The sequence below is a fragment of the Myxocyprinus asiaticus genome, chromosome 1 (assembly GCF_019703515.2).
Source record: "Myxocyprinus asiaticus isolate MX2 ecotype Aquarium Trade chromosome 1, UBuf_Myxa_2, whole genome shotgun sequence".
NCBI lineage: Eukaryota > Metazoa > Chordata > Actinopteri > Cypriniformes > Catostomidae > Myxocyprinus > Myxocyprinus asiaticus.
Window position 1 is genome coordinate 61,497,391 of NC_059344.1, and position 17,610 is coordinate 61,515,000.

The following is a 17,610-nucleotide window of genomic DNA, read 5'->3' on the forward strand; positions in this document are numbered from 1 at the left end:
TGGACTGTGGCCCTCCAGGAACAGAGTTTGACACCCATGATGTAGGACATGCTGATGCACAAGTACAAATACAAACAATCCCCATGTAGCAGATCTAGACCAGTGGAGCTAGGGAGGAGGAGGGTTTAAAAAAAAACTCTCGCAGTACGCTGCAGTGAAACCAGCTTATCTGCAAAACTGAGCAATTTGAATGTTAGGCAAAGAGCGAGTATGCACGTTGATTGGCTAACTGATTACATGTCAAAGGACCTATCAGTTTACACCATGAGTGCTGATTGGCTAACAGATAACAAGTTCAATTAACCTATCAGCTTGAGACATGCATAGTCTCATGACTGGAAGTTCAAGTAATTTGTTGGCCAAAACAATGTTTTAAAGAGCACCTATTATGGTTTTTCCAATATTATCTTTCATGTAGTGTGTTATATAGCTGTTTGTGAATGTAAAAAGTTTGCAAAGTTTCAAAAATCATAGTGCACAAAATATGGAGTTATTGACACCCAAAAGAAAGAACTAATTCTGAACACCTGAGACGAGTCATTAGTAATTCCAGACTTACTTCCTGTACTAACCTACGTAATTTGGTAACAAAAAACCCGCCTCTGATCTTCATTGGCTGCTCACGAACAGCTTTGACCCGCCCTCAAACACTACACAAAGCGGTAGACCAATCACAACAGACTGGGACATCTGACCAATCAGAGCAGAGTAGGCTTTCTGGTAGGAGGAGTTCAGAATGAATCCATTAAATGGGATCATTAAACGAATCATTTTTGACACTGGGAAAAAAAAGGTAATGCTGCGATTTAAATTATGAGCAAATTAAAGTGTTTTTTGACCTTGGATGCATGTAAATCTATTGTACGAGACCTTTAAAACAAAATTAGGCACGTCTCTTACATTTGTGTTTTTTAATGAATTATTTTGTGCTTCATAATTGTATTACTTTTTAAATTAAGCTGAACAGCCTATAAGAGGATGTTTACTTCAGGTGTAGATTTAAAGAGAGGCGTAGATTTCGTTTTGGTGGTTGTGATGGTGGGGAAACGTCCCCTCCGTTACCCCCCAATGTTTACATGAAACCTACAGCACTGGTTTAATGGCAAGTTCCGTTGTGACAATTTTCCTCATATATAAAGTTACAGAATGCCCTGCTACTGGGGTAGGTAAAAGAACTGTATCTTTTTTTTCCTGGGCAAAAGCGGTAAAAATGTTCCGTAGAATTTTTTTTTTTTTTTTTTCATTTTCAGCCAAGACTTCCAGGAACGTGGCTATAGAAATTGATTTGCAAAAAATAAACCAACCCTGAGATATATTCACTGGAGTAAAACGTGTTACAACTAACCCCGGTCTCCTCTGTGCCTCCAGTCATTCCTTCAATGTAAGTCTATTGAATTTTCAGCCCATTTTACTGTCTGCCAGGAAAGAAAAAAACCAAAAAAACTTTACTTCCAATAATTTAGAAAAGCAATAACAAACCTATCCTCAACAACCTTCACAATTTGAGGTACAATTCATGTCTGTAGCACAAACGATGCAAGACAATTTACATGCCAAAGTTTAATACTTAGGGTTAGGTTTTCCCTAACCCTAACCCAAAGAAGGAACATCACATCAGTACTGAAGCTTGTCTTAGCCTAACTATGCTGCCGTGACCTTAGAAACGCAGTACAGAACAATGTGGCATAATCATATTAACAGGCCCACACTGTTGAGTAAAGAAACCTTAAGAAATAGGAAACCAAACCAGCTTTCTGAGAGTAAAAGGACTGAAACTTTGTGAAACACGATTACCGATTAAACTAGGTACATTTCCTTGACAATGACAAACTTCCGCAAACTTTGTTTGGGACTTGAAATTCCCTTCTGCTGGAACAGTTCCAGGTCATCAGTAATATGTTGAAAAGGCTCTAACATGTATACTGCACTGCATTTCTGCAATGATTCAGATGTATATCATTTTGGAAATATGCTGTAGTAATCAGCCCAGTCAAAAAAATAGACAGCAACAGATAGTCAATCATGCATGTTTATTTGTAATCTAGTGCAACCTCTTTGACAGGGCACCCCCTTTCCTCATGAAGACACAGATTCACTAAACTCTCAGCTGTTTAAATGCCTCCTCCAATTTGTTACATGAGATGCTCAGAGACTAAAGCAGTGTCAGAGGCCCTATCAGGGACTATGGCCCTGCTTTTGGGGATGTTGACATTTCATAGGTCATTGACTCTTGTTTTTTACCAGATCAGTGCTAAAGTCTTTCAGGCTAGGTTATTACAAAAAAACAAAAAACAAAAAGAGCATTTCTTTGGTTCCCTAATACATAACTAGCAGAATCTGAACAGAATTTTATGTGCATTAGAATAGATTTGTATCTAGCCTCAGCTTTCTGTTCTTGGCTGACAGAAGAGGAACTTGACATGGTCTTCTGTTGTAGCCCATCTGCCTCAAGGTTCGACGTGTTGTGCATTCTGAGATGCTATTCTGCTCACTACAATTGTACAGAGGGGTTATCCGAGTTACCATCGCCTTTCTGTCAACTTGAACCAGTCTGGCCACTCTTCGTTGACCTCTCTCATTAACAAGGCATTTCCGTCCACAGAACTGCTGCTCACTGGATTTTTTTTTTTTTTTTGGCACAATTCTGAGTAAATTCTAGAGACTGTTGTGTGTGAAAATCCCAGGAGATCAACAGTTACAGAAATACTCAAACCAGGCCAAAAATCATGTCATGGTCGAAATCACTGAGATCACATTTTTTCCCCATTCTGATGGTTGATGTGAACATTAACTGAAGCTCCTGACCCGTATCTGCATGATTTTATGCACTGCAGCCGCACAATTGACTGATTATATAATCGCATGAATAAGTAGGTGTACAGGTGTTCCTAATAAATTGGTCGATACATGTCAGTATATGAAACCATCTGTATTCAAGCAAGATCATATGGTATAAAGTTTTAAAGGAATAGTTCACCCAAAATTTAAATTCTGTTAACTCACCCACATGTTATTTCAAACCCTTATGACCTTCTTTGTTCATTGGAACACAAATGAAAAAATTCAAGCTCCGAAATTTAAATAAAAGTACATAAAACTAGTAAATACAACTTTATTCAAGTCTTTTGATGCCATGTGATAAGTTTATGTGAGGAATCAGTATAAAACATTATTATTATTATTTTTAAAAGGGGCAATATTTGACCCTTGATTTGATTTCAGAGGGTTTTTTTTAACGCTTTAAAACAAACTTCTTATTGTCTCATCCGTTAACATCAAATTAATCAATTCATTAACAAACCAATTCATTAATTGTTAAGAATTTATGACCTCTAACCCTAAACATTAAATCAACATCAACTCATATATGCCATGATATGCACAGTATAACTAATTGAATATTAAGAACTACATCAGATGGTATAAATACATAAACAAACAAACAAACAAACAGAAGAATTAATAATGAGGGAAATTATTGCACCAGCATTCTGAATTTCGGGGCATTTTTGTCTTTTAAAAGCATTTTTGCCGCAGACAGAATTTGAAGTCTTTAGTCACTGATAATCATCTATCCTGCTCTCAAATGACATTCACACTTATGCATATACAAATTTGACACGTGGTTGTTTAAACAATTAGCTTCGATATCATTAACATAATGCTGGTATGGCGTAATTTTCCACACCGCATTTGAGGATGCACAAATCCCAAAATAATTAAAATGACAGTTCGCCCAAAAATGAAAATTCTCTCATTATTTACTCACTCTATGCCATCCCAGATGTGCATCCTATGACTTTCTTTCTTCAGCAGAACACAGAAGCAGAAGATTTCTCAGCTCAGTAGGTCCATATACTGCAAGTGAATGCAAGTAAAAATTTTACTCTAAATCTCCACTTTTACTTTCACGTTCAGATGTGAAGGTGAAAATGGAGATTTAGAGCAGAGAAAGGATTTAAATTGAGCTGTTTCTCATCCACACCTATTATATCGCTTCTGAAAACATGGATTTAAACACTGCAGTCATTTGGATTACTTCTCTGTTTCCTTTATGTGATTTTTGGAGCTATAAAAGGTCTGATCACCATTCACTTGCATTATATGGAACTACAGAGATTAAAATATTATTCTAAAAATCTTTGTGTTCTGCAGAAGAAAGAAAGTCATTCACATCTGGGATGGCATGAGGGTAAGTAAATGATGAGAGAACTATCACTTTAAGAGCTGTTGCAGAGGCAAGGTTTTCAGTGAACTACAACTTACATTTTGGTCTATTCTTCACACAAATCTATCATATAACTTCAGCAGACTTGAAATACAGAACAGCGCACAAGTTGTATATATTCCTTATGTTTTTTTTGTTTTTTTTTTATCTTCGAGAGCAGCTTGATATACTGCAAGTTCCACAGAAGAAGAAAAGTCATACAGAATGTTTGGAATGGCATGCGAGTGAGTAAATGAGAAAAAATGAATTTCTGGATTAACTAAACCTTACGGCATCAATCAAAGAACAAATCCTGCTGTGTTAATGCTGTGCAATACGGTCCCTAAAAGCTGGGTAGCGCATGACGGCACATTTGGAACTGATTATAGGGGCACTTATTCAAATTATTAGATGTGGCTTTAAGAATCCAACTTGTGGCATGTGGCATTTGTTTGTACGACTCTCACACAACACTCTTTAGCTCTCCGAGACACACACACCTTCGCAAAAGAGTAAATGCATGTCAGACTTAGTAATAGATGTGAAGAAAATCGTTGAATAAGGGGCCAGAAAAAAGCATTACACACAAACACTGGATAATCTGCTTCCAAAGTACCATGAAACAATGGCTTCCGTTTGAGCAGAATGAGGCCATGGGAAGGAGGGGCTGGAAACTTGCATAAACTCTACTGGAAACTTGCAGTCATTAATCTGATTAATGTATACAAGACTGAAGAGCGTCCACGATATTTCAGCTCCAAAATACACATAAATCCGAGCACACTCTTTCCAGAGGGATACTGCTCTTCTGCAATCAGCAAACAACATGGCTTCTATTTATCATGAGGGAAATCATATAATGCAAGAGGACTGAAATTGTAAATAGATTAGTGACTGGTAGAGGCCAACTAATTTGCATATAATTGACCGTTTTGAAATTATCGGCATTGGCCGGCATCTTTGTCCACTTGGCTGAAATCAACTGACAGCCTTGTCAACGGATAAAATAATTTGTGAATTTTAGGTAGTGTAAAATAGGTTTGTGTAAAATAAACAAAGTAAATTTAAAATAACATGATAAAAAATAATATTTAAAATAAAATTAAATAACATTTAATGTGTCTCATTTGCCATCAATAAATTATGCATCACAATAATTTGATTGGACCAGCAGTGACTTTTCGTATATAAAAGCCCTGGAATGTTTCTCTGGTCTGACAATTGTAAATAATGGAGAATGTGGCAACCAGCAAAACTTCAGTGAAGACCGCACCTTAAAAATTGAAAAAAGTTGAATGCTAATATGTACATTGTTTGAGATACAAGTGTTGAACTGAGGTTGGCTAATGCGCTAAAGCTAGCAGCAACACATCACATACGTCTGAAACGTCACTTTCATCAGCTGTTAAATGGCGAATGAGATAATACACTTTGAAAATTAATACATTATGCTGAGTGCACAGTGTTTATTGTAAGTGCATAAGTGTACAGTGCCTCAATTGGGACAAGGCTTAGTAGAGACATAACATGGAGTTCCGTTGCAAAAATAGACAAAAATGCACAAAACTGAGTTACTTACCCAAAGCAGGGAAGAATATTAGAAATAAGTGGAGCTTTGCCCAGGGATATAACCTCTTCAGTGGCCCTGTGAGAAGGAGATGTTAGGTTTTAGTCTGGTTTTAGTAAGAAGATGCAAGTTGCTGAGAGGGTCTCCTGGTCCAGTTAAGATCTCAGTACAGTAAAGAAAGCAGCAGGTTAATATAATCCCAGGCACTCAAAGGTGGCACATTCTGAGATGGAGAGTGAAATGCCACACATTGAAGACCTGAAGAGGCAGTCATGGGGACATTGGAAAACACCATGACACTCCACTACTGACCTCAAAACAAGACCTTGTCAAAAGTCAAACAAATCATTCAAGGAATATTCTGGGTTCAATACAAGTTAAGCTCTTGCATCTGTGAATGACATCCTATTGATTATCACAGAAAATACTTTTGACTAATTGCTCAGTTTGTTGTCAGTTGAAGAGGCAAGGCATTGCACCAAAATAGTTAAAATGCTATATATTGTTTCAAAATGATAGCCAAAAGACACATTGCAAATGTAATATGAAAATTGTTTATTAAAATTACTTACTACTGTTTTCACTGCATCTCTTTCAACTCATGTCATGCAGGTACAGTAATAAACCTGGTAACTTTTGCACAATATGCACATGGATACTAAAAAGTGACTGTTTAGAGATGATTCTCACGAAACCTGTCAAGAAAATGTCCTGGACCTACTTTATTCCATTTATTACTTTATTATTTTGTCTGTTTATTCCATTTTATTATATATACTGTATATTGGGGCTGTGAATCGATTACAAAAATGTAAACAATTAAATCGAACAGTTTTCTGTGATTAAATTATGCTACGATACATTACAACAAACATTAAAAAAGTAATCATAAATATTCAGTATTTACTTTATACTTTGTCTCAAAGAACTTGCAAGAAAATGGTTAGTCATCATTTATTGTATTTAAATATATACATATTGTACGTTGTACTTTTTTTTGCAGATAGAGATAATTAGACTATAGATAATTAGATTATAGGTTTTAATCTTTGATACAAGTATTTGTATACACATAGCTTGCCCGTATCTCTCGCACGCCTGGTTCACCACTTGCGGGTAAAGTCTCCATTCTCCATATAGTCAATCCATTCACATGTTTATTATGCCCGGGACATGTTTCGTGTGTAATGAATAAGCGTGCACTGCTCCACACAATCGGTTTCTGTGCGATGATGTGCAGTTGAGTCAAGTGTGTACCTCCTAACATTTATATATGCCAATTTTAGCCACAGAAAGTGGGGAAAAACGTTAGGGACGTTTCGCCCATTGTACAAAGGTGCTGGGTTTATTCCTGGCAGGCAGCAGATGCCCTAACACCGCCCCCACCCTAATCTTTCCCATATGGAGCCTGCGGCTAACGGATACTGCATCAATTGCGTTCTTTTAACGCGTCATACAAAAAAATTATTGCTGAAATTAACGTATTAAATTTTCCAGCCCTAATACAGTATGTACGGAGTGGTGGTGGTGTAGTGGGCTAAAGCACATAAGTGGTAATCAGAAGGTTGTTGGTTCAATCCCCACAGCCATCACCATTGTGTCCTTGAGCAAGGCACTTAACTCCAGGTTGCTCCAGGGGGATTGTCCCTGTAATAAGTGCTTTGGATAAAAGCGTCTGCCAAATGCATAAATGTATAATATATATAATGACATAAATAGTTTTAATTTATCACTTAATGTCATACAAAGTCCAGTAAACATAAAAAAGCTAAATCAACATTTGGTGTGACCACCTTTGCCTTTAAAACAGCACCAATTCTCCTAGTTACACCTGGACACAGTTTTTCTTGGTTGTTGACAGATAGGATGTTCTGAGCTTCTTGGAGAATTCGCCACAGTTCTTCTATTTAGACTGTCTCAATTACTTCTGTCTCTTTATGTAATCTCAGACAGACACGATGTTCAGTGGGGGCTTTGTGGGGACCATGACATCTGTTGCAGGGCTCCCTGTTCTTTTATTCTAATCTTTTCTATTTGTAAAAGAAATGTTTGGGAGTCTAACATTTATATTTCCTATTGATACACTAAAGCTGAATATATAAATAACCATCTTAAGACAAATGCTTTTGTGAAAAATCTTATGTGCCTAAGACTTTTGCTCAGTATTGTACACACACACACACACACACACACACACACGGTATCCTGTATATATAGCTTATAAATAAAGCCTAGTTTTAGAACCATTATTTATTTATTTTCAATTTGTGACATTCTTTTAATGACAGTAATTCACACTTTTACCCCCCAATTCTCATGAGACATTTTGCACAAAAAAAAAAAAAACATCTAACACTGCTATGATTTTTAAAATATTACTACATGAGAAATGTTGCATGTTTTGAAAACAATCAAGCCTACATTCATTCAGTAAGTGCAAGCCACTTTAAGCCCTTTTTTTTTTTTTTTAGCACTATTACAATCTTTCCTTATGAGTACTGTACATTGCTAGAAAGTGTGGGACGTCATGTAATGAATATCAACTCTACACAAATTATTTTAAGATTTACGAGGTTTTATTTCATAAAGTTCCATTAAATTGAACAGTCATTTTTAACAAAAATATATACATTTTATTAATTTAATGTTACACAAATTTACACAATTTATTATGATATAAGTTTATATGAAATTGAAATTCGTAAATTTTAAAAATAGGCTAAAATATTTTAAGTGGATTTAAATACAATACACTACATGTGCTGAAATATCACACTTCTGCCAAGTAAGACTGTTAACATCTGGAGAGATTACACATGTTCCTGTATAAAAAAAAATTAAAAAAAAGGTGCAGTAAGGAATGTGACATAACCCATGACATACAGCACATTCCTGCATGCAGTCAGGTTCAGACACGCTGCTCTAATTAAAACCCAAGCACACGACCTTTCACCTCATCACGCCTGTCCCATCCTCAACACACCCCACTGTAACTAAGCAAGGCTCTGCTCACCCATACAGCCCATTTAGTTGTAGTACATTCAAATCCTCACTACACAAACAAAGCAAGAATATAAAGAGATTCAACCCAAAAGGTTGCATGGAATGATTTGACAACATTTGAAACATTACAGAATTGCAAGCATTCCTAAAAGAAAGTAAACCCCTCAATAAATCAATGCATTAAAGGGATCATCTTCTTGCTTGCTGTGGCTCCTATGAGGAGCATAGCATGTCAGTCCAACGTTTCCACGCCTCACGGTTGTTCGCCAGTGTCTTAACTTGTCGCCATGTTTTGCCATTGCCTTCAGCTTCTTTTGCTACCGTTCTGCGCCATGTGTTGCTTGGTCGCCTGGGTCTACGTCTGCCTTGGGGGATCCAATCAGATGCAGTTCTACTGACGTCTTGTAGAGGCAGATGGAGGGCATGATCAATCCATCGCCACCTACGTTTCTTGATTTCATTGGCCATTGCATTTCTACCGGTAAGTTCAATCATATCTTGGTTTGAGAAGCGGTTGGGCTAGAAGATACATAGGATACAACGAAGGCATTTATTGACAAACACTTGCAAATGTTTGATGTTCTGCTGTGTGATACCCCAAGTTTCTCAGCCATACAGGAGCACGCTCTCTACACAAGCATCAAAGATGCAAAGCTTCAGGATCTTGGATATGGTAGATGACTTCCACACCGTACTCAGCGCGAAGTAGGCTTTGTGAGCTCTGTTGATGCTATTGCCAATGTCAACATCGGTTTCACTGTTTTTGATTACTTTGCAGCCGAGATAACATAATTCCTCAAAGTCTTCTATGACTACCCCATCTAGGAGCAACGGCTGGGTGTCATATGCGCCTATCCGCAACAGTTTGGTCTTCTTGACCTTAAGCATCAGTCCAACTTTGGCTGAATTGTATTGAAGGCGTTCCAGTTTAGCTTTGATGGACTTGAAAGAATGAGCCATAAAACATTCATCATCCACATGTAATAATAGTGTTCATAATAGTGTTCATTCATCATGCAAGGTCATGCAAACTATGCGATCGGGGGCCTCAGCGTTAGTGCACTCCATCACATTGTCGAGCACGATAAGGAGTAGCAAGGGTAACAACACACACCCCTGTCGTACACCTTTATGGATCTCAAACATTAAAGGGATAGTTCACCCAAAAATGAAGATTCTGTGATCATTTATTCATTTTCATGTCGCTCCAAACCCGTATGACTTTCTTTCCTCTTCAGAACACAAAAGAAAATATGCTGAAGAGTGTTTCAACTGTTTTTGTCCATTCAATGAAAGTCAGTGGGGTCTAAAACAACGTTGGACCTCTGTGACTTTCATTGTATGAAAAAAAAAAAAAAAAAAGACAAAAAAACTTTTTTGGGGGCAAATGTGCTTATAATGTGCACTATAAAAAATAGTCTTAATTTCCTTAATGAAAAGTACATTTTCTTTTTTGATCTCTTTTGAAATTGGGGTGAAATACTGTATAACCAGGATATGTTCTTGACAGGCCTACTGAGACTATAATGATGATGAAGCCACCAATTTATGCCACCAGTAACAAAATAAGTGTTCATTCATCATTTAAACCCTACATTTCTCTACCCGCAGTTCCACACATTTCCCCTGGAACACTGATCTGTCAAAGAATCCTGAATTTGGCTTGAAGACAGCTCAATACAGCCCTGCTCTCAAAGCCCCAAAGAAGTCCGAGTCCCTGTGTAGGGATAAAACAAAGAGAGTTTTGTTCTCCACCCATCGTTCTCCAGCACCACTTATATCAACAGAGATCGTTTCCTACGTTTGCTCCAGTGCATTTCGTCTAAGGTCAGTGGGCATCCATGGGTCTCAGACAAAATAGCAATGATAATAATAAAATAAAAATCTATGAATAGCCTAGCCTATGTCTTCAAGGGTACCCAAAAATAAATGCAGAATTGGATCAGCTAAACACTCGTTGAGCTGCAATTCAACTCTCTTTGCTTAAGAGCGCGGAACCCTAATTCCTAAAATAGCATCAAGCCCTTGGCCCTCATTCAAAACAGCAAGTTCCTTACTTAACTCAGAGCCTTATCTCCAATTTAACTTTTACTGCACTTTGACATTTAGTAGATACTTTTATCCAAGGCAATATAATTTGGAGCCGAAGCAGTTCTCTGGGACACAAGAGTGACAGGGCAAGTCCTGGGTTTCTCTTCCTCATGGAATAGAACCTGCCACCTTTGCATTACCGGTCAGATCTCTGACCATTAGTCTACCACCACACTAATTCAGAACTGTCTGAAATTTGAGGTTTACAATATGAAATGTACATAGATTTTTGTTTCAAAAGGTGGAGTAAAACAATCCTAAATTGCAAAAGCACCATATTTCATAGTGGTAGGTCTAATTCTAGAAGAAAACATTCAAAAAGATCATTGGTTGGGATGGTGTAATATATTGTAATACATATACCTTAGCCAAATACATTTAAACTCAGTTTTCACAATTACTGACATATAAACTCATAGAAAACATTTCCTGTCTTAGGTCAGTTAGGATCACTACTTTAAGAATGTGAAATGTCAGAATAATAGTAGAGAGAATTATTTCTTTCATCACATTCCCAGTGGGTCAGAAGTTCACATACACTTTGTTAGTATTTGGATTGCCTTTAAATTGTTTGACTTGGGTCAAATGTTTTGGGTAGCCTTCCACAAGCTTCTCACTATAAGTTGCTGGAATTTTGGCCCATTCCTCCAGACAGAATTGGTGTAAATGAGTCAGGTTTGTAGGCCTCTTTGCTCACACATGATTTTTCAGTTCTGCCCACAAATTTTCTATCGGATTGAGGTCAGGGCTTTGTGATGGCCACTCCAATACCTTGACTTTGATGTCCTTAAGCCATTTTGCCACAACTTTGGAGGTATGCTTGGGGGTCATTGTCCATTTGGAAGATCCATTTGTGATGAGCTTTAACTTCCTGGCTGATGTCTTGAGATGTTACTTGAATATATCCACACAATTTTTTTTCTAAGGTCTTGGCTGATTTCTTTTTATTTTCTCATGATGTCAAACGAAGAGGCACTGAGTTTGAAGGTAGGCCTTAAAATACATCCACAGGCACACCTCCAAGTCAGGACACTTCCTATCAGAAGCAAATTGGCTAATTGCCTAAAAGCGTGACATCATTTTCTGGAATTTTCCAAGCTGCTTAAAGGCACAGTTAACTTAGTGTATGTAAACTTCTGACCCACTGGAATTGTGATATAGTCAATTAAAAGTGAAACAATCTGTCTGTAAACAATTGTTGGAAAAATTACTCATGTCATGCACAAAGTAGATGTCCTAAATGACTTGCCAAAACTATAGTCTGCTAATATTAAATATGTGGAGTGGTTAAAAAATTTGTTTTAATGACTTCAACCTAAACGTATGTAAACTTCTGACTTCAACTGCATGTATATTATTTATGTAATAATATACATGCTGTAACCCAGACTGTAACCCAGATTTTTGCTTTTTTGGGGGGGGAATGTCAATATAAATGTTTGTGGTAATCAACATTATGTCCCAAATGCTGTCGAATGAGCTTAATTTGTACTGAACCCAGAATATTCCTTTAAACAAATCCAGACTAGCTTATATGTTTGCTTTTTCAAAGTAGCCACCCTGTGTCTATATATTATACATCTGACTGGATGTTTTAATTTCAAATAGAGGGAATGTCAACCACCAGGTAACTGAACGAAGACATAGCCCTTTCTTCAAATGGCACAGGGGTGATGTCTCATTAAAGGGATAGTTCATCCAAAAATGAAAATTCTCTCATCATCTACTCACCCTCATGCCATCCCAGATGTGCATGACTTTCTTTCTTCTGCAGAACACAAATGAAGTTTTTAGAAGAATATCTCAGCTCTGTAGGTCCATACAATGCAAGTAAATGGTGGCCAGAACTTTAAAGCTCTAAACCGCAAATAAAGGTAGTCCATACAACAGCATAAAAGTAATCCATACAACTCCAGTGGTCAAATCCAAGTCTTCAGAAGGGATATGATAGGTATGGGTGAGAAACAGATCAATATTTAAGTCCCTTTTTACTATATATATCCACTTTAAAATAGCCATCCTAAGTGCTCTTCTCTCCTAAGAGATCAACTTCGTTTTAGACGATTCGCATTCTTTGTGCATATCACCACCTACTGGTTAGGGAGGAGAATTTATATTAAAAAAAGGGCTCAAATATTTATCTGTTTCTCACCCACAGCAATCATATCACTTCTGAAGACGTGTCCTGTGTCTGAAACCGCATGCTGTCACAGTATACTGTATTTGATGTAGGACGCACTTCTCAGCTGGTAAAGCAGTACATACTTTTAGTTATGTATGCATGTAGTAATAAATAGATTTAGGACGTATTTCATCCTAGGACATGGGTATTGACCCGTGACCTAAATATATGACGTAAGAACAACCACCGTGAAAATAATCAGCTCTGGTTTTGTTTTTTGTTGTTTTCTCCCCTTTTCTCTCCAATTTGGAATGCCCGATTCCCAATGCGCTCTAAGTCCTCATGATGGCGTAGTGACTCGCCTCAATCCGGGTGGTGGAGGACGAATCTCAGTTGCCTCCGCGTCTGACACCGTCAATCCGCGCATCTTATCACGTGGCTTGTTGTGCGCGTTACCGCGGAGACATAGGGCGTGTGGAGGCTTCACGCTATTCTCCGGCATCCACACGCCCCACCGAGAGCGAGAACCACATTATAGTGACCACGAGGAGGTTAACCCATGTGACTCTACCCTGCCTAGCTACCGGGCCAGTTTGGTTGCTTAGGAGACCTGGCTGGAGTCACTCAACACTCTGGTTTTGTTAAACAAGCGCCATATAAGCACAAGAAACAACATTCTTGGCATACTCACAGTTGAGAAGAGCCATGTGACTCACTGTTCACCGGCATTCTTTTAAATCCAGCGTTTTGGATGTTACGTCTTCTCAGCTCCCAAGGAATTATGGGACTGTAAAGTGTCCAATCAATACATACTTCAGAATCTCACCGGAAATAGTAGGTCATCCGGGTAATTCTCGCTTACTGCTTCATGAATACTGAGGATTCGGAAATACTACGCCATTGGTATACTATACAGTAGGGAAGCATGGATATTCGGACGCAGCCATGGATTTAACTACTGGATTACTTGTGCTGCATTTATGTGCTTTGTTAAGCTTCAAAGTTTTTGACCCTTTTGACTTGCATTGTATGAACCTACAAAGCTGAGATAAAAATATTCATTTGTGTTCAGCAAAAGAAAGGACACATCTGGGATGGCATGAGGGTGAGTAAATGATGAATTTTCATTTTTGGGTGAACTATACCTTTAAAGTTCCCAGTGGCTGTACTAATGTCAAAGCAAACGGATGTAGATGCTTCCTATGTTAGGACGAGCTCTGTGGCAAAGAAATACAGGCTTACAAATATTCTGCTAAACATATATGTTGCTGTCATCATTTCCATTTAGTGCATTGGCTTTATATTCAACGCAGGATGAATGAAACCGTCCGCACAAATACTTGAGGTGAATGTGTCTCTTAAAGGAACAGTTCACCCAGAAACGAGCTTTTCCTAACTGTTCCCAAACTGTTCCTACAGCACTTAAAGAAAACTTTCACTTCACTCGGACAATCAATGTTTTTGTATAAGTTCTTAAAACGCTACAGGATACCTGTACTGTATCTATCGATGGACACCGATTAATAGAGCGGTATTTACGTAGTTTTTCTAACTTTATAGCGGTTCTTAAATTGACAGAACAACAAATTCCGCAAAAAAAAAAAAAAAAAAAAAAAAAACCTTCATTTGATGTGGCTGCATTATTGAGTACACGCGATCACTTAGTCACCATATAGATACACAGCAGCCAATTCACATGCAACCAAATCCATGCACTTACTCGTTATTTCGACCTTCTCCAGGCGAAAACAGTCCTCAAAACACTTCGTGAGTTACTCAGTCTGATGTGAATGGGTTAATCTCCGGTGCATTTGCATGCATACTGCGTTTATCAATTGAAGACAGGGCAAGAAAAGCTCCATATGAATAAAAGTTGGCACCGCTCAGACACAGTCCTTTTCTTGCATGGCAACCGAGGTGATATAATATCTCCCATAAACATTTACTAGCCCGTTGGATGATGGAGAAACCCTTTCAACAGGTTGTATTTAGAAAACTGACTCATCGTCAACAGTTACTCATGGTGTTTATTTCAGCAGCAGGCGTGTATGAAGAGCTCTTCGCAGATGAAATTAGATGCTGGGGCTCCGCATTATGCCCATTGATCCAATTACACGAGTTAACCCTTTCGGGTTCAAACGCATGTTTTAAACGCATGATGTACCTGATGGGGGTTTTATGGCTGCAGTTTTCCTGACTGGTTCATCAAGATGTCTTAACCCTTGTGCGTCAATTTAAAAAATTTACTCAGTGGTCCTTAGAGGACAAAAATGTCCGCGTCAAAAAACTGTCATAAAAATATTATATATTAATATTATTTTCCACTTGCAATGAGTTAATTTTTTTAACCAACATCAGTCCTGATCATAACTACCAAATATTCATTCATTTTCAGGATTTTAGCCCTTTAAAGGCCAGTTATGCCACTGTTTTTTACACACACACACACACACACGCATGCATACAAAACACACTCTGACATCCATACCAACACACACACAATTTTAGCTGCATCATTTATTCAATTGGCCTGCAGTACTCTATAATGCAGCAAACAGAAAATAGGTAAAAAGCATGTATTTGCTCCATAGGCTAAACATGAGAAAAATGGCGTGTGGAAAATATAAAAAAAATAATAATTTTGAAGCCAGGGCTCCGGAATGAAAGCACAACATAAACAAATTCATGATTTTATGCTTTAATGGCACTGGGATAAAATATTGCAGTTTGAATGGGTTTCAATGGAGACATTTTTGTCCTTAAGGTCCTGAGTCCTAGATGCATTATAGGATCTGAGGTTGAAATATCAAAATTCCCCAAAAAATACACACCTTTGGCAAAATTTATGCCGTTGGCATTAACACAGCCAAAATGATCGAAAAAAACAAAAATGTCCTGAAGGTCGCAGAAGAGTTAAATATCGTGTGATTATTTAATTTTGATCTTCGAGGCTTTTACAAGTCATTTGCACTGTCCTCGATGCACAGTAATAATAATAATAATAATAATAATAATGTAGGGATATTTTTAATTGTGTTAAAACTGATGAATTTAATGTTGGTGATGTTCTTAATAATGATGGTGTGGTTATTCTTCATGATGAAGTGTGCTATGCCATTGAGGAATTGACAGTGAACAAAGCATGTGGTCCTGACCAAGTAACAGCAGAACATCTGAAGTGTGCTAGCCAAAGAATCTCAGTGTTACTTGCTATGTGTTTTTCTGGATTGTTAATGCATGGCATACTACCTGACTCAATGTTATCTGTTTTATTAGTGCCAGTAGTCAAAGACAAAACCGGTAAAATATCCAGCATAGAAAATGACAGGCCAATTGCCCTGGATAGCATACTTTCAAAAGTATTAGAACAAATTCTTTGGACAGGCTTCAAGAATACATAATAACCACTGACAATCAATTTGGTTTTAAAAAGATTTGTGCATATATGCACTGAAGGAAGTTTTTAGTAAGTATAAAAGACATACCACTACAATATTTCTGTTTTTCCTGGATGCGTCTAAAGCTTCAATTGTTTATGAAACTACAAGAGCAAGGGGTTCCCCCATATTTGATAAGGATTTTGCATTATTGGTATTTGCATCAAACTATGCAAACCAGATGGGGTAGGAGGATATCTGCACCTTTCCTTATGACCAATGGGGTCTGACAAGGTGGAATACTGTCACCTGTTCTTATCAGTTTGTATATGGATGATCTTTCTAAAAAATTAAAAGAGTGTAAGACTGGATGTATGGTGGGAGATAGTCTTATTAACCATTTGATGTACGTACGCTGATGTCATTCTGTCTCCTTATAGTGCTGGATTACAGCAGCTGATTAGAGTCAAGCTATGGTGTGCAGTATGACATTAAATCTAATTCTAAAAAGAGTGTTGTCATGATAGCTAAAACCAAGGAGGATCAGAATCAAAATTTTCCCTCATTCTATATGGCAGACCGAGTGCTAAATGTGGTGAACAAAGTAAAATATTTGGGTCACATCATCAGGAATGCTCTATGTGATGATGACGATGTGCAGCGCCAGTGTTGCAAACTGTATGCACAAGCAAATATGCTGGCATGCAAATTTCATATGTGGACAGATGATGTCAAAATAGTCCTTTTTAGAGCGTACTGTACTTCACGTTATATAGCCCACTTGTGGTGCAGGTATAGTAAAGCAAAAGTGAAAAAGTTTCAGGTGGCATTTAATGATGCATTTAGAATTTTGCTCAAGATCACAAGAAGGACAAGTGCAAGCCATATATGTCTGTGACTAACAATATTACCACCTTTTATGCTGTGTTGAGGAATTTTATGTATAACTTTCTATGTCGATTAATTGATTCTAAAAACTTAATCATAATGGCCTTAATTGACCCCACATTAAGTGACACAAGGTATTCCTCTTGTTTTTGGAAACATTGGAGTAACAGCGCCCTCTATGGGATTGGAACAGCAACTGCTATCTACTGTGTTCTCTTATTATATATCCCAAGTAAACACAGTATATACTGCACAAATAGTAAGAGTAGTATGGTTTTTAGCTATTCTGAACTTTTCTTTCCTTTTTTTTTTTTTAATGTACAGAATTTTCTATAATTTTCAACAGAAGCTTAGA

General features: G+C 37.5%; 1 protein-coding gene across 7 annotated transcripts in view; it reads right to left on the reverse strand.

Moving 5' to 3' along the window:
- The window catches only part of LOC127445097 (protein kinase C and casein kinase II substrate protein 3-like), a 58,839-nt gene extending 43,739 nt beyond the window's left edge, over positions 1–15,100 (reverse strand). For 2 of the 7 annotated variants that reach the window (XM_051704935.1, XM_051704884.1), the window contains exons 1-2: positions 14,711–15,096; positions 5,787–5,852 (exon numbers count right to left, since the gene is read on the reverse strand). The gene's annotated coding sequence lies outside the window, so the exon portion shown is untranslated. Of the gene's footprint in view, positions 1–5,786; positions 5,853–14,710 lie in introns of all 7 variants that reach the window. The other 5 variants (XM_051704919.1, XM_051704927.1, XM_051704939.1 and 2 more) reach the window with 5 other exon arrangements.
- Between the last annotated feature and the right edge of the window lie 2,510 nt (positions 15,101–17,610).